Source organism: Canis aureus, chromosome 18, assembly GCF_053574225.1.
Source record: "Canis aureus isolate CA01 chromosome 18, VMU_Caureus_v.1.0, whole genome shotgun sequence".
NCBI classification, from domain to species: domain Eukaryota; kingdom Metazoa; phylum Chordata; class Mammalia; order Carnivora; family Canidae; genus Canis; species Canis aureus.
This window is the reverse complement of record NC_135628.1, coordinates 4,079,151-4,102,940: the sequence shown is the minus strand read 5'-3', so window position 1 is coordinate 4,102,940 and position 23,790 is coordinate 4,079,151. Positions and strand designations below refer to the sequence as shown.

The window sequence follows — 23,790 nt, the reverse complement described above, 5'->3', positions numbered from 1 at the left end:
TATGGTATTTGTCTTTCTCTGGCTTATTTCACTTAGCAGTATAACCTGTAGGTCTATCCATGTTGCAAATGGCAAGATTTCATTCTTTTTTATGGCTTCATAAATTAGTAGTATGTATATATATATATTTGTTTAAAGATTTATTTATTTATGATAGACATAGAGAGAGAGAGAGAGGCAGAGACACAGGAGGAGGGAGAAGCAGGCTCCATGGCAGGAGCCCGACGTGGGACTCGATCCCGGGACTCCAGGATTGCGCCCTGGGCCAAAGGCAGGCGCTAAACTGCTGAGCCACCCAGGGATCCCCCAGTAGTGTGTGTGTGTGTGTGTGTGTGTATATATATATATATATATATATATATAAAACGAAGAAGTGATATATATATATCACTTCTTCGTTATCAATTCATTTGTCAGTGGACACTTCGGTTGCTTCCACATGTTGGCTATTGTAAACCATGCTGCAATAAACACAGGGGTGCATATATCTTTTCAAGGTTGTGTTTTCATTTTCTTTGGACAAATATCCAGTAGTGGAATTACTGGATCATATGGTAATTCTATTTCTAATTTCTTGAGGAAGCCCCATACTGTTTTCCACAGTGGCTGTACCAATTTGCATTGCCACCAACAGTACACAAGGGTTTCTTTTTCACCACATCCCACCGACACTTGTTATCTCTTTTTTTTATATATATATTAGTCAATAGTTTTTGATATTTACCTACACACGTAAGGTAATACTTCATTGTGGTTTTTATTTTCATTTCCCTGATGATTAGTGATGCTGAGCATCTTTTCATGTCTTATTTGGAAAAATGTCTATTCAAATACTCTGCCCATTTTTAATCAGATTATTTGGGGGCTTTTTTTGGTGTTGAGTTGTATAAGTTCTTATATTTTTGGCATATTAACTCTTTATCAGGTATATTATTTGCAAATATCTTCTCCCATTCAGTAGGTTGTCTTTTTGTTTTTGCTGGAAGTTTCCTTAGTTGTGCAAAAGCTTTCTGTAGTATCAAGAGTTCAATTTTGCTTTTGTTTCCCTTGCTTGAGGAGACATATCTAGAAATGTTTCTATGCCCAATGTCATATAATATAGAAATTAAAAACAAATATAATGAGTCAAAAATACTGCAAGATGGGAATACAAATATGAATCATTTTTAACAACACATTTCAACTATTGGAATAAAAAATATGCTCTCTTTATTGTGCTTGTATAGAAGAAAACATTGAATCAAAATATATTTAACTATAACTGTCTAGTGGCCATAGGGATTAAAACATCCTTTGGTTAGCTAAAATGGATGTAGCTCACTCTCAGTGCTTTTTGTCCACTATTATTTTCTGAAAGTAAAGTAAATAAAAACTCGATTTTACATGTATATGTGAATAAATGCATATAATTACATATCCGTGTATTTATTATGTATCCATAAATTTATAAAGGCTTCAAATTGTCACAGTTGAGGGTATAGATTAAACACTTATCTGTGCATATATTTTTCCCCAGCCATGATTCATCTCTGTTAGAACTGATCTGTAATAAAATGTTCCTATCTACCAAAATGTTACAATTTTCCTCCTTCACTGCTCCTTCCAGAAAGCATTTGGAAGCAAACACCACGTTACATAACATTAGTCTTTTTAACCCGAAGTTTGTGGAAGTCAATGGACAATGAAATTACATGTAATCCCCAGCCCAAATAACTCCTGGGAAAGATTATGTATGTGTCCTGTGCAAAGGTAAATTCATTGTTTCAACATTTTAAGAAACCACAGTCAGTTAGAAAGCAGTAGTGTACAATAAATGTGTATTTAAAATACGCCTCCAAACGGGCTGGAACTCTAAAATGTTAGGTCTCCTTTTAAAATGTATACCTGAATTCATGGGTCTTTCAGACTGTGTCTGTGAAGAGTTGCTGACTCAAGTAATTTGTTCAAACAGGCTTCTGTGGTACCTTTCCATGTTGCTCCAATGAAAATATTCTCAAGAGCAAGGGCCCTTTTTCTTGAGAGAACATTTCCACACACTGAAAAGTTTATTTCGATTAATTCTGCCCTTGAGAACTAAATAAGCTGGGAAGTTGAGAAGGCAAAATAGATGCTTAAACACGTGTCTAGTTTTTAGGTACACGTTATTAATTATTTTTTGAAAGATTCCTTTAGTGGAGTCTCCACACAACCCGCTCTCCCCTTTAAAAAAAATCTGCCAACGGCACAGTAATGAAAATACAGGTGAGAGGGAAAAAATAAGTAAATAAAAGATGGTTAAAGCAATTCCAGATCTGTTGGAGATGTTGGGGATACCGCTCAAGTTTTAGGATCACAGCGGCAGATTCAAATCTTAGTGCTGATGTTCATCTAGCCACATGCCCTTGGGGAGTTCACTTCATTTCCAGCATAATTGCCTAATCCTAGGCAAATTAGGTTGCTAACATGCTAACACGGTTGCAAAGTTAAATTAGATCCTGCACACCAGGTGTCTGTCACATGAGGACACCCAACAAATATTGACATCCTTTCCTTTTTTGCTGAATAATTGGGATGGGGGAGGAAGGAGGAATCAAAACAACCTTAGAAATACTCATCATAGGATTTTGTTTTTTTCCTTTTCCAACATAATATTGGACAATTTATAGAGATGGTTCCAGGGAAGGGAGGGTACCATTCGTGCCTTTCAATTACTTTATTTTTGGTAGAAATCATGGGACTATAAAGTAGCATTTTCAGAGACAGGGATCTGACATCAAGTGAAGGATGAGTGAACGTGGTTGCACTAAAATATTTCTTATCTCAAGAATTTCAAGAGCACGTTCACACACAATCCCACCCACATCATTATGTGTCTGCAGTAACACATGGTTGTTTGAGGCGGAGCCAGGTGTATTGCTGGGCTTGGCACAAGTGCACATGGCAAACACAGCTTGGGTGATTTAAACTTCCATGTTTCCCAGTCATCTGATAGGCTTCCTGACAGACTGCTGTGGGTGGATGGCAACAATGCCAAAGAGCTAAGAAAAATAAAGACAAACTTCAGGGTATTATCATGGTTGGTTTCCCACCAGGGCACCGTGGCCTCCACAAGTTTGATATTTGTTCACTTATTCTTTCAACAAATATTCATTAAGTACCAACTTTATGCCCAACTTTGTATGGTTACTATCCGGAATATGGCAGTAAACAAAATTCATACTGCTCTTGCCACCAAGAACATGCAGGCCATTCGGTCTAGTATTGGAAAGAAGATGCATCCGTAAGTACTTGTGAAGATGATTAGAATGTTAATAAAGAGGAAGACTGGGCAGCCCCATGAAAACAACCGACAGACTTACAGGCATCACTGGAGGACACCTAATTTCTCTGCCGATGATGTTTTTGCATTAAGATGATACATAAATGTGTAGTCACACAACTATCACTTAGGATAAAGTGGCAAAATACACTGAAAGAGAACCGTCGAAAGATTTCCTGAATATAAAACATTTTACATAATGAGTCTCATTTGGGTAATTCATAAAAGTCTGTTGATTACCATTTCTTTAGATGGAAATCTAATTTCGAGAATCTCGTCAGAAGGATTCTGAGTATCTTTGTGAGCTGGCCTTTTAGAGATAAAATATCTAGATGATTTACCAAGGTATGATATGCCTGATGTCTCTGTTTTCTGGTTTTAGGCATAAAATTGTCAAGCCTGTTGACTGACTTCAAAAGACAGCACCTCAGACGCAAAATAATGAAACCAAGCCTACAAAATTAAGAAAGATAACACCAAGAATACTTAGGTATGGTAATAAGTAGTATGGTGTCTTTCTGGGTAGAATAGGGATCACTGCATATCGATGGAGTCTTTCTTTGGCTATAAGTGACAGGCTTGCTCTGCTGCTTGCTGCTTATCACTGAAAGGGTTTTAATTGGCTTTTGACAGATTCTAGTCATTTCTTCAAGTTCTACAACTTTCTTTTCCTTCCACGTTGCCTAAGAAGAAGAAAAAACATTATACCTGCATAAATGCATTCCCGTGTTATCAGCACGAAGTCCTTACAGGTCTTTTTCCAATCAGAAACAAGTGATTTTCTATTTTATTTCCAAAATCAATGGCTCTTATCTTCCTAAAGGAAGATTTTAAATTCCAAAGTATTTGGGGGTTGGGAAGGGGAGGAGGATGAAATAGTCACCTAGAAATGTAATTTCATTTCTTATTTCTCTCTTCCCCTTCCACCTCTAGTCCCTCACACACCCTTTTGGCTCATATATTCCTTCATATGGAACTTTTGAGAAAAACTATAACCTAGTTTCTGTGTTCCAAGTCCAGTTTTCAGACTCAGCATCTAAAACCCCTTACTTTGATCCTTGCCTTCACCGAGCTTTCCAGATAATGACTGTTTTACTTTAAAAGTACAGATCACTGGACCTTAGTATATTCAACTTCAGTCTTTCAAAGTTTCTTTTTTGTCAACTCAGGGCTTTTTTTTTTTTTTCCTTAACAACTTTTTAGTGAACTTTCTAATTTTGACATCTATGTAGAAAATGTATCTATTTTTACTTTCTGTCTGTCTCACGTTGTTTTATTAGGAAAGAACTTTTCAGTGTGAATTTCATGAGATCAAGTGGATGACTAATTCCCATCACACGGTTGTGGGCAGGTTTCTTAAACTCCTCCTCTCCTGATTTCTGAAGATATCCCCTACTCTGTGGGGACATCATTTGTTCAACATCATTTGCTATGCAGAAAAGGTTTAACAGAGTTAAATACAGAGTCAGTTTAAAAAAAAAATAATTACTTCAGGGAGGGGGTTTCCTGAGTGCAGGTGCTGTTATGTTTCCTGATCTTGGTTCTTGTTATATGGATGTGCTCTGTTCACTTCATGAAAATGCATCCAGCTATCCACTTATGATTGGTGCACTGATCTTCGATAAAAGGTTTGCTAAGAATATACTGACTTTAAAAATCACTTTTTGTTTAAGTTCAATTATATTGTGGCCCATTTTTCCACTGAGATGTTCATCATTATTCAATTGGTCTATAAGGGTTCTTCCAGTAACTCAGGCCAAAATCCTCTGAGTCATTCTTGACTCCTCTTTTCCACACCTCCAATCGGTTACATTTAACCAAAAAATTAACACTGGCCTAGATTTATTTAGGATAAATAACATGGAATAGCCATCATTTGACCATTCTATCAAAGGATTTTGAGACCGTTCAAGTGAACAGTTTGGATATATTCAGTTATGGAATTTAGTATAAATTCAGTTTCCAAAATTTTGTTCAGGGATTTGGAAGTCTGAATACTGAAGTTCAAATGATCTTCGTAAGAAGATGACTCCATAAGGATGTTCTATGACTTAGTGAAATTAGCACTTAATAAATTTCTGTTATTATTCATCTCTCTAATAAACACTTATTGAGCACCTATGGTGTGCTCAGACACTTTCTTTGGTGTTCAGGATAGTGAGATGAATGACAAAGCTCTGGAATGTACGGAATCTTCAATCTAATGGCTTGTATCCATTTGAATTTGAACAGAGGCATTCATAGTCTATGCCGCCAACTAATTATTATGTATATATTTAAATTTAAATTTAATTAGCCAGCATATAGTACATACTTAGTTTCCAATGTGCTGTTCGACAATTCATCAATTCCATATAACACCCAGTGCTCATCACATCATGTGCTAATTATTTTCTGTAAAAAAAAAAATCTCTTCCATTTTTCTAATTAAGAGTAATTATTATAATTATTATTTTTGCTTGGAAAAAGTAATACCTGCCCATTACTAAGGAAATATTATAGACATGTATAAGTTAGAAAATAAACTTCCTGTATGGTCATCTACCATTCTGAATTATATTTCAATGTGACTATATTCTAGACAGTGCTAAGGCTGTTTTGTAACAAGACCTTGGGATGTCTTGTCCTGAGAAAAATGCAAATGAGAGAGGAGACAAAGACAACTGAGAGGCCCTGTGCTGTCAGAATACAAATCTGGCCAAGGAGCCCTGTGATCCTTATGCGTATCTCACACATTTCTGTATAAAATATACAGTGAATACACATAACAAAGGAAGTCCAGAGATTCCCTTCAGACAAACTCAAAAGGAAGATCTATTGAATAATCGTGAAGAACAAAGAAATCCCAAAGGAAAAACAAAACAAAACAAAACAAACAAACAAAAACCGTGCAGAGGATTTCTAATAAAAGAGACCTAAAAAATGAACTTAACGGCCTAGGTCAGCCTGCCAAAGTTCAGAGCTGACTCTTCCCACTCTGCCACCCAGTCGTGAGGGACAAAAAGCCAAGAGCCCCTCTGCAAAATTCAGCCAGCAGGGCCTTTGACGGGTTGCCTCTCCTCTCTCAGAGCCATCTGGGGCAGGAGCCACCTACTCTGGCCTTCTGGGGACAAACAGAGCAGCGGGCATCAGCAATGGTGAGGTATCAAGAGAACACTTCAAAGAGCTCATCCCCCAAAAAACCCAAAACAAACAAACAAAAAGAAAACCCCCAAAACAAAGAGCTCATCCCCAAGCACGAACTGCATAAACCCGGCATCCCTTGGCAGCGACAACTACACGACCTCCAGGAGTAGCACGAAGGAGCCGAGAGGGTGGTAATGGCCAGAGGTCAAGCTGCTGCCACTGGTCTCAGGACATCTTCATACTCTTAAAAAAAAAAAAAATTACTGAGGACCCCAAAGAGTACGTTTTAGAGGGGTTATGACTATTGATATTTCCCATTACAAATTAGAATGGAGAAAAGTTTATGTGCTATTTATTTAAAAATGGCGATACCTGTGTCTGCTAACATAAGTCTATCTTAATGGAAAACACCTGTCGAATGGCAGCCTCCGCCAACGTCTCATGCTTCAAGGCCACTTGCTGCGTCTGTGAGGAGGCCAGCGCTCTGACCGCTCGCTCTTCGGTCAGGTTTTCCCAGGGCTGTAGGGGCAGCAGAGCAGCCCTGCGGGTGAAGGGGCCCCCCCAGGCCACGACGCAGGCCTGCCTCCCGCCCCGAGCTCAGTCGGCCTCTCCAGTAGGCACCAGGGTGTGTCCAGGCCTCCGTCCAGGCCCGTGTGTGCCGCCCCTGCGGGACCGAACCACTGGGGGAAACTCAGGCAAACACCTCGACGCTCTGGCTAGAGTTTCGCTGTGAAGATAAAGTCTTTCCGTTCTGACACCAGAGTCTCATGTCTTCCGTCCGCCTCCGTTAAACTGTGGTAAGCCAATGCGCCACCTTGCAGGTGGGGTAAAGCCTCAGACCCTTTACGGTTCTTGACAGTCACAACCCCCAAAATGCAATGAAAACAGCAGTGTTAACTGCTGTTTGCAACTCCCTAATGTCTGGCTTAGTAGGAGAAAGGTTCCCAACTGATTCAATCCTCGGAATGGGTGGTCTTGGTTGACATTTATCAAGAAAAGGTGGCCTCACACGGACATGCAGTTGGAAAAGAGACAACTCTGTTCACCTCCTTTACAAGGATCTCAGGATCCCAGTGGTCCTTGGACTACACTTAGAGAACCAATGATCTATGTCTATGCAGCTCACCAACTACATTAAGATAATTTTACTACAGAACACCGTGTTTACATGGCTCACTTATTCCACACACTTCTTGCTCCGGAAGATGAAATTATGAATAACTTTGAATTGATTCTTTCCCTACTGTTATTGTTGCTTTTGTTATTTGCTGGTTATTATTTATTACAAGAACTTTCTGAAAAATCTATTTATCCAAATAATCAACCTCTAAACTTGCCCTCATCAGAGTCAATAGATCATTCATCAGGCTTATCAAAGGTTGTTTATTCTTCAAGGCTAACTTCAAAACCCTTCATTGCTGGGCCCATCCAATCCTAAACTATTACTTCATAAACTTTGCCCAATCCTAATCAGCCCTCCTACCACATTGAAAGACCTCCATTAAACTAGACTCCACAACTCTTGCAAATGCCCTGCTTTTCACCTCCCTTTCCTGAGACGCTTTCAAAACACTGCCAATAGAGTGGCCTCCCTTTAGGCAATAAGCAATTCATTGGTCTTCCTTTATATATAGGTTAGTTTGGTAGTTTTTATAAGGTGTTGTTTGTTAACAATCTACTTATGTAGATCACTGCTTCTCCAATAAATGGGTCTCTGTTTTGAGAACCTAAGCCTCAAGAGTGCTTAACACAATCTTTCCTGCACACATTAGGAAGAGGAAGTTCTGGGGTCCTTTATTACATGGAGAAATCTTGGTATTCAATCTATCATTAAATCATATAAAATTAGGGTTGTCATATCTAGTGAATAAAATACAAGACACCCAATTAAATTCCAATTTCAGTAAAACAATGAATAATTTTTTAGTAGAAGTATGTCCCAAATATTACACTGAGGCATCTTGTGTTTTATCTGGCAACTCTACATAACACCTGTGCTGTAGGACTTGTGTCCCTACTTTAACCACACACGTTCTCCATTTGCTTTTATTTATGATCTGGTAAGATCCTAATGACTTTATAAAGCCAAATTCAATAATTACCTTAGGGTCCTTCCTTTAAGTTGGTAGGCAAATTACAGATGACGTATGAAAAGAACAAAATTCTAAGGTAGTCAAAATTCTCGCTCTGTCAAAGAATCCTGAACCTTCTGTTTAGATCTTTGAGCACTCGATTTTAAGGCTTCAGCTATAACTGGAGGCTAGAAAGCTCTCTGTGATGGTAATGTGAAGCTGGATTCAAATTACACAGAGAGAAATTTGTGAGACTGAAGACACTACACACAGTACAGAAGAAAGTAAGCTGAGAAGCAGGTAAGCAGAAATGATATCAAAGATGAAATTATTATAATAACCAATGTCAAAGTTTTTCATTTTTAATAGGCTCTATATATTTGAAATGGTACAATCCTTAGTCTTAGGATTTGGGGGCATAAATGTGTTACACTTAATGTTCAATCGCGTGCTGATATCCAACATTTGTTAAGACCATCCAACGTTCAAGGTGGATGAAGAACAAGAACAATCTTCAAACTATTCTGTTATGGTCCCTATGATTTTGCATAATGAAAGCTTTTTAAGAATTAATTTTTTATGTATGAAGAGCGTCATGACATAAAGAAAAATATACCAGACCAAGAGGCAGAAGATTTGGACATTTTAGTCTCAGTCCTACAGCTAATTGGTCCTTTAACCTTGGGCAGTTTGGTTCCTGTGTTATTTTGTCATAGTTACAATAACAAAGTGCTGTTGCTTAAATAGCAGCAATTTATTTTCTCACAACTGTAGAGATAAAAGTCCTACATCAAGGTCGTTGGCAGAGTTAGTGACCTCTGAGTCCTTTCTCCCTTGCTTAGAGATGGCCATCTTCTACTTGGGTCTTCATATCATCTTCCCTCTGTACATACCTGTTATGAACTGAATATTTGTGTCCCCCCACCAAAATACATATGTTGAAATCCTAATCCTCAGTGTGATGATTTAGGAGGAGGGTACTTAGGGAGGGGATTAGGTGATGAGGGTGTCGCCCTCATGATTGGGATTTATGCCCTTATAGGAGACCACAGAGAGCCTTTGCCCCTTTCACCATTGAGGACATGGCATAAAAATAGCAGTCTATGAACCAGGAAGCTGGTCTTCACCAGACACCAAATCTGTTGGGACCCTGACCTTGGACTTCCCAGCCTCCAGAACCATGAGAAATAAATTTCTGTTGTTTATAAGCCACCTGGTCATGATAATTTGTCATAGCAGCCCAAGCAGACTAAGACCCATGCTTATGTTCAAACGTCCTCTTATCAGGACACATTTCATGTGGAATTACCCTCATGAACTCAATTTAATTTAATTACTTATTTAAAGATCATGTCTCCAAACACAGTCACATTCTGAGGTACTGGGAGTTAGGACTTCAACATACAAACTTACAGGGACACAATTCTGCATATAATCGTTCCCCTTTCTGATAAGATATTGGAATTGATCGTTCTAAAGTCTGTTCTCACTCTATGACTTATATAACAAATATGTATGTTCATATATATTTATTTATGTATATTTATATAATATATGTATATTATGTGTATTTATTACATAAAACCTAAATCAGATTACCTGTTATACTTTATAGACTACAAAATTAAAACTAGTGGGTATAAAGCTCAAGAAAACTAATATTCATCAACAGAAATGTCTGAAATCATACCATTACAATGTTAATGAAGACCACAGATGGTAAACGTTCATCTGAATTTCAAATAGTTGTAGCTTTTCGAGTATAGTGAAATGATTCAGCAAAATAGGCACGGTAGGAAAAAATGCAAATTGTCTTTCTCTTATTCCAGTAGGACCTAGGAGGACATTCTGCAAATGTCTGTTGAAACTTCCAAGGACTGATACCATCAAAAGGCTTTTTACCCAGGCTATAAAAACTATTTAAGTCTAGATAATACCAGGGTCTATGGTTTGAGTATATAGCAAGAGATTTGTGATTGCACCTCTTGTTACTTTCTTTTTATTTTCCTGTAAAGATTTTACAGCTAAGTTGATAGCATTATATGTTTTTTTTTTTTTCCCTCAAGAATCTTTATTCTCATATTCACCCTGAGAAACTCAAGGGGAAAGCCATCCGTAACTTACTTCTCCACTGTTGACTCAAAGCCTCCATAAACTCTTTAGATGCATTTTGGTCACAGCCACAGAACCATGAATGCCCTCAATGAGACATGATCGAGACCAGTGCATCATGAAATTGGTCACACGGAATGATCTGAAGAGTACCTTAAGACTATTTAGGCCTCACTTTCATACATTTAGATTCGGTAAGTCTAGGATAGAACCCATGCATAAAAATTTCTGACAAAGACCTAAACCTCTGACACACACACTCCCCACCAAGATTTTTATGTGGCTGGCCCACCAGTGTTTGGCAATTGTTGACAAACCCTCCATCTCTTAGATCTTGGAATCTATTGCAAGACCCCATCTTTCCCTGAAGCAGTGAAATGGTTTGGTTTTTACTCTCTATTGCCAGAGATACTCTGCATCCCACAAGTCAAGAACCATGTATAAGGGGATGGTGTTGTGAGGGCAGGAAGATCCATCTGTGATATTCCAACATGTTTAAAAGATTCTCTCATAATCAAGGAACATTAAGTCCCCAATTTAGTGTCCTAACTGCTTATATGAATTTGAAGAGAAAAGAGCGAAGACTATTCTTTTGCCCTGGCCCTTCCTTGGGGTGCCTTTTCTCCACCTGTACCACCCACTTATAAGAAAAAAATCTGCAAGATTTTGAAACTTAGTGAGCCCACTGTCTCTAGTTCATCAATACAGGTTATCTTTGCCTTTGCTGTCAACTAGGTTATTTTACAACACGGTAGATGTAGGAGTTAATTGTAGAAAACTGTTAGCAATGAGACCAATTTCTGGACCTAGAAATGCAAACTGTGTCCAGTAGAATGCCATTGATTATTGCCCCCCTGTGAATATTGACCAATTTGGCTAGCTTGCACCCGTTTGTAAATATCAACTCGGTGTTCTTTATCTGACAATAAATATTTGGTACTCTGAATTTTCATTTGACTGGTTTATAATATCTTAGTTGTGTTCTCATTAATGAGTGAGTTAAGTAAAAATTTGACAGATAATAAGTTGTATGAGAATCATGCCCATAACCGCATTTACAATTTATCCTTTAACCCCTTCCTTTATTAAACATTTATTGGCTACATATTAGGTACCGCATTTGTCAGAATAGTGAATGAAAGAGACACAGCCCTTGTTTTTTTTTTTTTTTTTTTAATAGAATATAGAGTTTAAAGAGAGGAACATAGAAGTACACAGGTTCTAAAGGAGCAGGCAATGATAGTCCAGTGTCTTTGTGGTGGGCCCCCTTGGATATAGTCCCCCAAGGATCCCTGTACAATGCTCATCTGCTCTTATGCTGTCCTCCCCCCTTGAGTATGGGTTGGATTTATTGACTTGTCTCTAAGGCATAGAACCAAACAGAACAGAATAGATGGGATGGCGTGTAATTTCCAAGACTGAGTTACAAAAAACTATAAATTCTAGGTTGAGCACCCTTTCTTGTTCTCTTGCTTGCCTGTCCACTGTCGTGCTGCGAGCTGCCCTATGAAGAGTCTCACGTGGCAGAGAACTGATGTCTCCAACCAACAGCCACGTAACTGAGTGTGGAAGCAGATCCTCCCTCAGTCAAGCCTGAGATGACTGCAGCTCCAGCCAATCCCTTAACTGCAAACCTGTGTAAGACTCTGAACCAGAGGCACCTGCACTCCCTACCCATAGTTATGGTACCCTAATGGATGTTGTTGTTTTAAGCTATTACACTTTAGGGTACCTAGTTGGGCAACAACAGATAACAATTATAGTCTTTTTCTTGGAAAACCATTAGAATATTCTATCACAGATGCCCCAGGATGAAGCACAAAGCTTAGGGTCAGGGTAATATTGTTACCTTGTGGCCTAATTGTCCAGGAATTAGTTATACAGTATCCAGGTCTAGGTAAACCAACACTGGAAATTGCAGACACAACAGCACAAGCATCCAGAAAAGAAAAACAAAACAAAACAAAACAAGATCCTCATGCCAGAGGGGATCTACTGTGACAACAGAATCCTCATAAATACCTGAGAAAAATAACTCTAGCAAACAGGAAGTATTAGTTTGTGATGCTGTATAAATCATGGAATAGTTCTTTTTAAAAATTTTCGTTAATTTTTAATTTTTTGGAATAGTTCTTTTTAACTCTTCAAAGAGTCCCTGGCTTTTTTGAATGCCATGATTTCTCCTTCGATGTTTTCCTACCCTGGTCCCCGTATTTTTTTCACCTTTCTTTTGATATTAGCTGTTCCATATGCCATCCCCTTCTAAGAAGTAGCACGGACCAGTATGAGAATTTGGTAAAAGAGAAGCTGGAACCGGAAATGTCTGAGTTTAGTTGTTACCGATTGTAGTGCTTCGGGTGAGTTACTGGATCTATAAGCAGGCATGCGAACGTTTACCTTTCAGAGTTGCCATGAATCTACTGGCTTCAAGATTTGAAGCAATGCACTGAAGGACCAAGCACACAGTAGGGACACATTATTATTATTATTATTATTATTATTATTATTATTCCCGCTCTCATTGTTTTTAAGACTGCTCCTACAGTATCCTCCAATATATTTCATTAAAAATCCGTTTGTTGTGCTATGTTTAACAGAAAAAGACGTTCCAGATCCCACCCATATGCTTATCCCAAGATCTAGAAAATTCTATTTCAGAAGAAATATTGTTTCTTCGGTGCTAATGCAGAGGAAAGGCTGTTTGTTTGTTGGCATTTGCCAAGTAAAGTAGATGCGGAATGTCCAGGAAATTTGTCATAAGGTGACCCACAAGAAGGCAGCCCTTCTGTGAAAATAAAGTTAAATATGAAATAATTGATCAACGACTCAAAACGTCTAAAAATCTTTGAACTAGGGGGCACCTGGCTGGCTTAGCTGGAAGAGCATGTGACTCTTGATTTCAGGTTCATGAGTTTACTAAAGGTAGAGAGTACTAAATCCATAAATAAATAAAGTTAAAATATACATTTTTACAAAAATCTTTGAACAAAATTCAACAATGTATATTTGGTTGCCTCCTGAGTAGAAAAAACCAGAGAACCAGAGAATAGGAAGGAAAGGGAAAATTGCTCTTAACAGTATATTTGTTGGTAGCTTAAAATTCTTTGTACTATATATAAATATTACTGAATCAGAGTGTTATTAACTAAAATGTATGCACTCTGAATGATATGAACATTGCACAATTAATCTTTCCTCTTCAGTTTTATTATTCCCAATATTTTTTCCCCCATTTTAGTAGAAGAGAACATTAATTCCAAACATTCTTTCAAAAGTAGTACAAGGGGATCCCTGAGTGGCTCAGCGGTTGGGCGCCTGCCTTTGGCCCAGGGCGTGATCCTGGAGACCCAGGATCGAGTCCCATGTCGGGCTCCCTGCATGGAGCCTGCTTCTCTCTCCTCCTGTGTTTCTGCCTCTCTCTCTCTCTCTCTCTCTCTCTCTCTATGTCTATCATAAATAAATAAATAAATCTTTAAAAAAAGTAGTACAAGTATCAGTTTTATACCCCATAGAGACAGCTTCCCCCCTCACAGTTTTACTTCCATTTTGACTGCACATTTCACCCAGTTTCAGTCACCTGTGCTGAGGAAGGAATCCACCTCTCTTTGGTCTTCTCCTAGAGGAGAGTAAACCCTGAGACTTCCCACCATCTCCCGAGCCAACTATTTCTCATTAGCTATTGCGTTAGGCCGTTCGCCCTACGTTTGCACCCAGGACACATCTAGAAGCATTCTTGTTCTCTCTTCACCTCCAAGAAGGCGGCTTGCTGGGACGTGAGCTGCCCTCTGATACTCTGTCCTCATCCTTGGACCATCCCAATAGTTCCTCTTCACTGAAGAGTCAGAATAAGGAATAAGGAGGGGGAGACACACTTGACAAAACTTAACATAGAAAAAGCCATTATAATCGTCCTGAAACCCAAATAATCAGCGTAGTTTTCAATGAGCTTCGGGTTCTTATCTCTGCTGGGTGGCGAGTGGAAATTGTGCATCTTCAGACGTGCTGAAGCCATCACATCCGACACTCAGACATGACAAAACAAACATTTTCGACTGAGACAAAGCAAATTAACTCCCAATCAGCCAGGACAAACCAAAGATTTTCCACCTTTGCTAAAAAAAAGAACCAAATGAGGCTCTCGTGCAATAACAGGTATGGCACTTGTACTGGAGGGAGGTCTGTTGGTCTGAGATCTGCTTCCAGCTGGGTGGAGAGCTGAGAGATCCTGAGACGGGGCGACGGGGAGCCACGGGGGGTGCCAGGCCTCCAGCCTCCACTTCTTCACAGCCCTCTGCCTTGGCGCCGGGAATGTGCAACCATCTCCGCACTCAGTTAGGGGCCCTGTTCCTCTTTGCCTCTTTGCTGTTTCCCACCCCACCAGTATATTTTTCCTCTTCTAGTCCTTGACCTTCCATTTTATTTTAAGATTTTATTTATTTATTTGTTTGTTTGCTTATTTATTTATTTATTTCAAAGAGAGAGAGAACGAGTGGTGGAGGAGCAGAGGGAGAGGGACAAGCAGACTCCATGCTGAATGAGTGCAGAGCCCGCCTCGGGGCTCAAGTCAAGAGTCAGACACTTAACCAACTGAGCCACCCAGGAGCCCCTTGACCTTTCATTTTAAATTCGTTAACCTCACGGGCTGTTTTTATTTATTTTTGTTATTTTTTAAAGATTTTATTTATTGATACATGAGAGACATGGAGAAAGAGAGACAGAGACACAGGCAGAGGGAGAAGCAGGTTCCCTGCAGGGAGCCTGAAGTGGGACTCGATCCCAGGACCCCGGGGCCAGGACCTGAGCCGAAGGCAGATGCTCAACCACTGAGCCACCCAGGCGTTTCTCTAATTTTATTTTTAATCTGGTCTCTCTTAATAGGTATGCTTTTTATTGCCCTCCTAGCTGGATTTCTGCTCATTTTACCTAACAAGCTGTGTGACTTTGGGCAAGTTACCTACTCCTTCTGTGCCTGCCTCTCCTTGCTATAAAATGGAAATAGCAATGGTCCTCACTCATTGTGTTACTGAGAGAATTAAATGAGATAGAAGAGTCACCTTTCTTAGGACAGTGCCTGATATGAAGAATATATGTGGCAGATGTTATTTTTATCATAAGTTTTGCTTATTTTCCTTCTTTCATTTTTAACTTTTAGCTTATTTTATTACACTTAATGTTGGCATTATCTTAGATCTTTTTCTTAATTTCTTAAGTCATTGTATTTAATTTTGTCTACTGTTAGCATTCTCTAGTAGTTTACTTCAAGTACTTAGGACTATCCTTCATTTGGGTTTCATTGACCCTCTTTGTCCTCCCGTTTCTTCTTTTTGATTAAAGTCAATAGTGGTGATTTTTAATGACCTGTCTTCATTATGGGCAACAAGAAGTGAGTCTACAGAAGTGGTTACCAAACTTTAGTGTGTCTTAGAATCACCTAGAGGGCTTGTAAAACACAGATTGATGGCACCAGCCCCAAAGTTTCTAGTTCAGCGGGCCTGTATGGTGTGGGACCCAGATGATGCTAATGCTATGAGTTGGTGATCACATTTTGAGAACCACTGGTCTGGAAAAGTAAGAATAGGGGATAGAGTCCTTATTATAATCAGGAAAAACCCTTCCCCTGCATCCTAGCCCATTTTTGCCATGCACTCGCATGCTTCACTGGATTTTCTCCAATACATTTCTAGTCCCTGCTCAATATGAACTTTTTCCAAGGCCAATAGCCTCCCCCCTCTGGGTATGGGTCATTGATTGGCCGAAAAGTTTGCTTATTAAAATATCATATCCAAAAAAAATACATCACACCATTCTCCTTTAGAGAAAATATGTAACTCAGTATCCATGGTAACCAAAATATATAATAATTGGTTTTAAGGAAATCTTGGCAATTGCATTGTAGGAGAGAAGACAAGGGAACCTCATACCCAAAAACATGAAGTTCTGGCCTGACCCTTGTGGGAAGCCAACAGTAATGGGGCTCTCAGGGGTCCCACAAGAATCCAGGAATCTGGAAATCAGAGTCCTGTCACTGCTTTCAATGTATTCACCTCCAATATACTTTGGGGAGAATAATGACAGACAACTAAAACCTAGGCAGTGGCCCATCTTTGTCCCCTCCTTTTTCTCCCCAGGATAACTGTTTCCCTGTAGTGGATGCAGACAATCCCATGCATGTTTGTATAATTTTATTACGTGTGCCTACTAACAATATATAGTTTTGTGTGTTATAGGATATTTATATACTTTGTATCTTTTTTCACACTCTCTGATGATGGTCTTTGTCTACATCTACATCTCTCATCCTGTCCCCAAACCCCTCATTCTTCCAAATTCTGAGAGTACAGGGATATGGCTGGGCTGGGCTTTTCTAGGCTTTTTTCTTTGTCCCTAAAGAGTATAGGATGCTATTCTGCAAAAAACTAGAATCCCTCAAAGAATACTTTATCAAATATGCATCTAAGCCACACTGGTAACTCTGACAATTCCCCTTTTTTTGCCCCAAACTGCCTTGACAGCTTTGTCAAGCTGAGAGAATGATATCCCCCTTGAAAGGATTCTTGCTCAGTTATTAAATAGTCTTCCTGTCTTCTCCTTACCTCTCACACGCTGCCATCTTGAACATACTGCAAAGACTCAGAAAGTGGGAGGGAACGTAGCTTTCTCCAGATAGAGGGTCTCACCCACTGCCTGATTCCAGCCATTTCACCAGCAACCCCCTAACCCAGTGGGGACTAACGGTCAGTCAGAAATCCTACAGACTCATCCCCAATCTTGACTCAACTGGCCGGATATGGAGTGGACCTCTCTGCAGGAAATGGCACCCTAGCACCCGGGGGCCAGAGCTACGCAGCACCACCAGTGAGTGGGGGTGGTCCTGGCGTACGGCCTGCATTTTCCAGAAATCCTCGTCTGCATTTAGGCTGGTTGGGACCCCGACAGTAACGTCTACAGAATATTGGGGGCTTTTAATGTCCGTTGCCAGCTAGGATTCTGGATTTTTCATTAACAATTTCTCTATGTTTAGTCTTTTGGGGCTTTTAATTCTCTAGCCGTTTCCTAGGGAGATGCAGCTAGATCCATCATCCTGACCGCTATCAGTTTTATGGCTTCTGTTGAAAATTGTCTAATGCATTAGGAAAGAAATCTTCTTCTGTGATTTTTGCGCTTGTTCCCCGGCAAGCTGAATATCTGATGTGTCTTCGTGTTGAAGTAAGCATATGATTTATCACCTAAACTGGAACGTGTTTTTGAGAGTGACAAATGCTAAACCGCTCGAGACGCCAGCACAACAGAAGAACCATGGACAGTCTAGACAAACCAGATGCACGCTCACGGTCACCCGCTGAGCGTGCACATTCCCTCCCCCAAAGGAAGCTTCCAGAGGACGCTTTCGGCAAACGGGCTGCGGTGTCACCCCTGCCAGGACCATCTGCTTGTGTTTGCAGGCCAAGGGAGCCTTGAGACTCGCTAAGTCACACCAAGTATATTTGGGCACATGTGGGATCTGTGGCCCAACTGCCTGCGTTCCTGCAGTGGAGAAATCTGTATGAATCCACGTTATAAATAGAAACTTCATTATCCGCACCGCGTGTCTCTGTCTTGGCTCAAAACGCAGGAACTTCCATCAACATTTCCTTTCTCTAAGCAAAGTGTTGGAGACTTTGACAAACATTTCTGCCTTCTCAGAAATGCCAAGGGGAAAAAAGATCTTCCATTCTCGGCGGATCTCAATCACCAGCAACTTCTCGTGCAAGGAGGAGCGCCTGACCTGGTGGGGCAGGCTGGGGGGGGCCGTGACCGCGCTTCCCCGTGGGTCAGGGCAGTAAGAACAACGACTGGCCTGCCCTGAGCCAGTGCCATCTGCTGGGGAAGCCGCCGTGCTTGGCTGCATTAGCCCCGGGCCAGCAGCTGAGCGCAGCCCAGGAGGCCACGGAGCGCGTGAGAAATGCACGATCGACCACAGAGCGCCCAGGAGAGCGACGGTGCAGGACACGGGCTCGCTCTGTGGGTGTCTCAGCTGAAGCCCTGAGCCCTGGTGGGGCCGCCGGCGGACACCCCCCACCGCTGGCAGCTCTGCGGCCCCCACCCGCCCTGGCCCGGCCGGGCTAAGCAGCTCGCCTTCAGATCTGACCTTAAAGCCAAAGAGGAAACACAACTTCATAGGACAGTTCTGTCACATGTATTTCTGTAATGTCATTTAGCTCATATACAATCAGGAAAAATGGGGGGATGCCTGGGGGGCTCAGCAGTTGAGCGTTTGCTTTCAGCCCAGGCCATGACCCCTGGGTCCCGGGGTCGAGTCCCACGTCGGGCTCCCTGCATGGAGCCTGCTCCTCCCTCTGCCTGGGTCTCTACCTCTCTCTCTCTGTATCTCATGAATAAATAAAAAAATCTTTAAAAAAAAAATTAGTAAAAAAGGGGAGTAGTAGCATGTTAACAAAGTCCAACCAGCTCACACCCAGTTTTTCCTTAGCCAAAGGAGAGGAGAACTCTAATTGTCAGCAGGAAGAGAAAGCCCAGCTTCCACACTGGCAGCAGGAGCACGTTTGGCTTTAATTTTTAGAATGTGAAGCAGACATCTGCACCCTCAGAGAGGCACCAGCCCCGCGCAGTTCCTGGCTCCCGGCAGGCGGGTGCTGCCCTGAGCGCCCACCACGCGGGCACCCCCAGGGGCCCAGAGGTCTGCCTCCCTCCACGCTGTCTCTGTGCCATCCGGCACTACTGTCTCCTGTTTTCAACTGGTTCAGAATCTTGACGGAAGGAGGAGAAGTGAGGGATTTGATCCTGCTCAACTTTTTTTTTTTTTTTTTTAGGATTTATTTATTTTAGAGAGAGTGTGTGAGCAGGGGGGAGGGGCAGAGGGAGATGGAAAGAACCTCCAGCGGACTCCTCATGGAGCACGGGGTCCCATGCGGGGCACGATCCGCAACCCTGAGATCATGACCTGACCTGAAACCACGAGTGGGACACATAGCTGACTAAGCCACCCAGGTGCCCCTAGACCTTCCTCACCTTTAACTCTGTGGACTCTGGTACAAGTAAAGCTCAACCCAAATCTTTTTTTTTTTTTTCAACCCAAATCTTCACTTCCGGATGGCCAAACAGAATTCCATCACAGCAGTCATCACGGTGACACAACACGCATTCAGAGAGTGTTCGCTATTCGTCAGGAATGTCCTAAGAGTATTACACGGTCTTACACGCTGAAGGGGATCGGGATATGCCATCCCAAAATATGCCTCTTTGACAGGATTATTTTGAGCTAAAGGCATTTGACTTCTTGAAATCCCTTATCTGCCTAAATGCAGGGCCTCCCAAAAGAACTCAATTGTCACAAATCCCCTCCCAGGAGCCACTTTAATAGCTTCTGGGAGACAAGAAGTCGGCACCACACCCAGACACACATTGTCCCAAACTATCTATCTCCCATATATGCCTCCAAGGACCCATTTATCTTTCCAAAAAGCCGTTTGTTCTTCCACACACACCCTTTCCCATCCTTTCCCTGCTCAGTTGAGTGCAGAGACCTCAAATTCTAACCACTCCTTTGAGTTCCTCATCTCAGGGTGCTCCATGTGTATGCGATGGACGTGCTGAGAGACTGTTTTCAAGTTAATCTTCCTGTCTGCCAATTCACAGGCCCCAGCCAGAGGGCCTAGGAGAACAGAAGAAAAAATAATTTTTCCCCCTCCCCTACAGCTTGTGTACATTAACTCATTTAATCACCACAACCCCATGAGGTAGGTGCTTTCAGCAGAGGCATGAGACCTGGAAAGGTTAAGTGATTTAGCTAAAGACACTGTTAGTACAACGACATACCCTGGAGAAAGGCCAACGTTTTAGAGTTGGAACGACAGCGTTGGGGGCTTGGGGGTAGGGCTGAGCAGATAAAAGGGAGAAACAGCAACCTGGAAGATGTGTGAGGAAACAGCTCTTCAAGGTCAGGTATTCTATAGGTGCGAAAAGGAGGGTTTTTAAGAACTGTTTTTGTGGTTTTTCACCTGAAGCGAGTATCTGATTCTAACTGCTTGACATTGTTTTGAAGCTCAATCAATCGTTGCCATGCTACACAGAGCAGAACTTTTGGATTCCGTTCTATGTTCATCTGTATGCTAGAATCGATCCAAAATTATATTTTGGGGAGAACTTCAACCTTCTGCAGGTATTTTTCTATATTCACCTCAAGTGGAGCAAAGATGACAAAGGCCAGCATAGGACCACATATATCTGGATGTATATTTGTTCTGTGCTCTTTCTTCTTTTATTTAAATTCCAGTACATTCTACACGGTCACATTTATGTATCATTGCAAGTAGCTATCAATCCTTTTTTTGAAGATGATACACAAATAAATGGTAAAAGAAATATAATTTAAGTACATTGCTTCAAATATATATCTTCAAATATAAATTCAATTAGTAGTGTAAATACTCACATAGACCTACTGAAACTTCCAAAGTTTGCGTAAAAATTTCTTTCCACTGAACAACTGAATTACTACCGATGAAGGTGCCAGCTCTTAACTTAAAAACCACGTTTAAAGCCTTTGCACTGAATATTTTCTTTTCCGAAAACAGGAAAATTTTGCAACAGTCACCTTTCCTAAGGAGACAGTATCACCTTGCCAGTAAGGTTTAATCTATCTTGAAAAAAAGAAAGTTGCATGAGCATTTTAAATGCACTATTTCTAAATCCAGGGATATCCAACTTCTTTGCAGGAATGGCCAAGACAGAATGAGTCATCCTCTCCAGTTGGTTTCCATTTAACAAAGGACTAAACTTTCCTCATCACTTCAATTAGCTTTATACATGGAAACACATTTTCCGCTCTTAGATTATAAACTCTTCTCACTGAAATGGTAAGATTGGAACTTATGGGCACAGGTTCAACCATTTTCACAAGTCCCAACTTTGTTCTTTAAATGAAACATGAGAGGATTTTTCTCATTATTAGATAAAATACCTAACTTTGTTTCCCCAAGAAAGAAGAGTCAGAAAGAAGATCTTGAATGCAGGCAGCTTATTTGGGTGGAGATCCTAGGACATAGGAACGAGGGACCAAGGCATGTGAGTTCAAAAAGCAGAAAAATCCAGTGTAAGTGTTCATAACCAAAGTTCTCTCCATGAGCAAGAGGAGCTCAATTCATCAGGACATATTGAGTCCTGGGAAGCATCATGCATAGATCATGCTTCCCAGAATTATTTTCCCAAGGGACAGGGGGCTGGAGCTTCCACCTCCCACCAATGTAAGGTTGTCCTAGAAGTGAACTCACCTGTATTTTTGGGTTCCCTGGTATGAGAGAAGGATTTCAGGCAGAAAGATGAAAAATCTGGCTCTCACTTGAAATGAGAAGTGCAAAGTCAGCCTCAGTTTGCACAGAAGTATACACTTTGGCTTCAGCTGAAACCAGAGGAATGTGTTCTGGAGTGTTCTGGAGGTATCTAATAAAACTACCCAAAGGAACCACACTTCTTGTGCAGTCCCCCTTCCACAGTCTTTGGGCTGAGCTTATGACTCCTCTGTTAGACTAAAACAGAGCTGATACTATGCTTGTTCTGGGACTAGCCCTCAAACGACCCAGCAGCTTCTGCTTCCTACTTTCTGGAACGCAGTCACAATAACTTAAAGAGCTCAATGTAAGGACCATGTGGCAAGAACTGATACCTGGCTGAGAGGTCTGGCTGAGCTCCTGGTCAAGCCTGCAGATTACTGAGGCTGTCCCAGTGAGCCTGGACAACACCATGTTGGGAAGAACTACCCAGTGAAGCCACGGAATTAGAAGCCACACACACAAAATTATTTTATGTTCTAACATTTTGGGTTACTTACTTTGTTCACAGCAATCAACAATTAAGATACCAGTCAAGAAACCTTAAAACAAATAGGGTTGTCAAAGTCCCTAAGAGGGAGAGCTTTGTTTTCCATGACATATCCATAAGAGAACTGAATTTTCCCAGCTTTGCCTACTCCTCACCAAGCCACATGGCAACCCTATCATATCCCTGACCATTGGTCATGGCTCTAAAGGATTTCAAGTCATTCTAATGCTGCTGACAGGAAATGTTTTTGATATCTTTTGCCAAATTATATTGCTGAGTAATATAGTGTGAGAAATCTTCATGTCTACTCTAAGCTTCCTTCCCAGTGTGATTGGTTATGGGGTTACCAGATTTATGTGATGCTCACTCAACAAAATAGTCGTTTAAAATCCACTGAACTGGGATTCCTGGGTGGCTCAATGGTTGAGCGTCTGCCTTTGGCTCAGGTCATGACCCTGGGGTCCCGGGATTGAGTCCCACATGGGGCTCCCTGCATGGAGCCTGCTTCTCCCTCTGCCTGTGTCTCTGCCTCTCTCTCTGTGTGTCTCTCATGAATAAATAAAATCTTTAAAAAATAATAAAAGTAAATAAAATTCACAGAACAAATATTTATTGAATACTTACTGTGTGGCAAGCCCTGTTGGAGGCACTGCTATTATAATAATGGACAAAACAGACAAAGATCCCTATCCTCTTGGAGAGGGGAAGATTGACAATGAGAATTAATACACGGAATATAAATATATAATATCTAGATAGAGTTAAGTGTTGAAAAAAACTGAAGGAAGAAAGGAGAATAGAGAAAATGTTTAAAAATAGGTGTTAAAATTTTAGATTGAGTGACCAAAAGGCGGCCTCACTGAGATGGTGGCACTTGAGCAAAAGCCCTTAGGAAGAGGGAACCACAAGGGAATCCAGGGGAAAAGCAGAGAGAACAGCAAGTACAAACCTGAGATGAGACTGTTCCTCAAGTATGCAAGAAACAGTCACGAGGTCATTGTGGCTGGAGCTGGATGAGCAAGAGAATAGTAGTGAAGAAGGTCTAGGAGTTAATGCAGGCCTGGAACACATAGAATCTTTCGGAAGTCAGTGGAGAAATTGAGCAGAGGATGGATATGATCTAAATTCCAGAGGATTATTCTGGCTTCTGTATTAAAAGTAGAATGGAAAAAAAAAAAAAAAAAGTAGAATGGGAAAGAGGACCCAAGAAGACTCAAGAAAACCAACCGACCCATCATGCCAAATCCAGCTGAGAGGAGGTGGACTTATTCCAGACTGGTAATAGCATGAGGGGTGAGAAATGGATCGATTAGACAGATTTGGGCTATTATTGAAAAGCGAGTCAGACAACAGAATTTGTCGACA

The 23,790-nt window shown here is 40.9% G+C and overlaps 1 long non-coding RNA gene across 2 annotated transcripts; it reads right to left on the bottom strand.

Annotated features, from left to right (window-relative positions):
- Positions 1-19,637: 19,637 nt before the first annotated feature.
- LOC144288240 (uncharacterized) lies at positions 19,638-20,900 on the bottom strand. 2 transcript variants are annotated; one of them, XR_013356211.1, is made up of 3 exons: positions 20,514-20,900; positions 20,133-20,260; positions 19,638-19,782 (listed from the first exon to the last, which is right to left on the bottom strand). It is a non-coding gene; the product is annotated as an uncharacterized LOC144288240 (long non-coding RNA). The 2 variants fall into 2 exon arrangements; XR_013356209.1 differs by having other exon boundaries at positions 19,638-20,260.
- Positions 20,901-23,790: the final 2,890 nt, after the last annotated feature.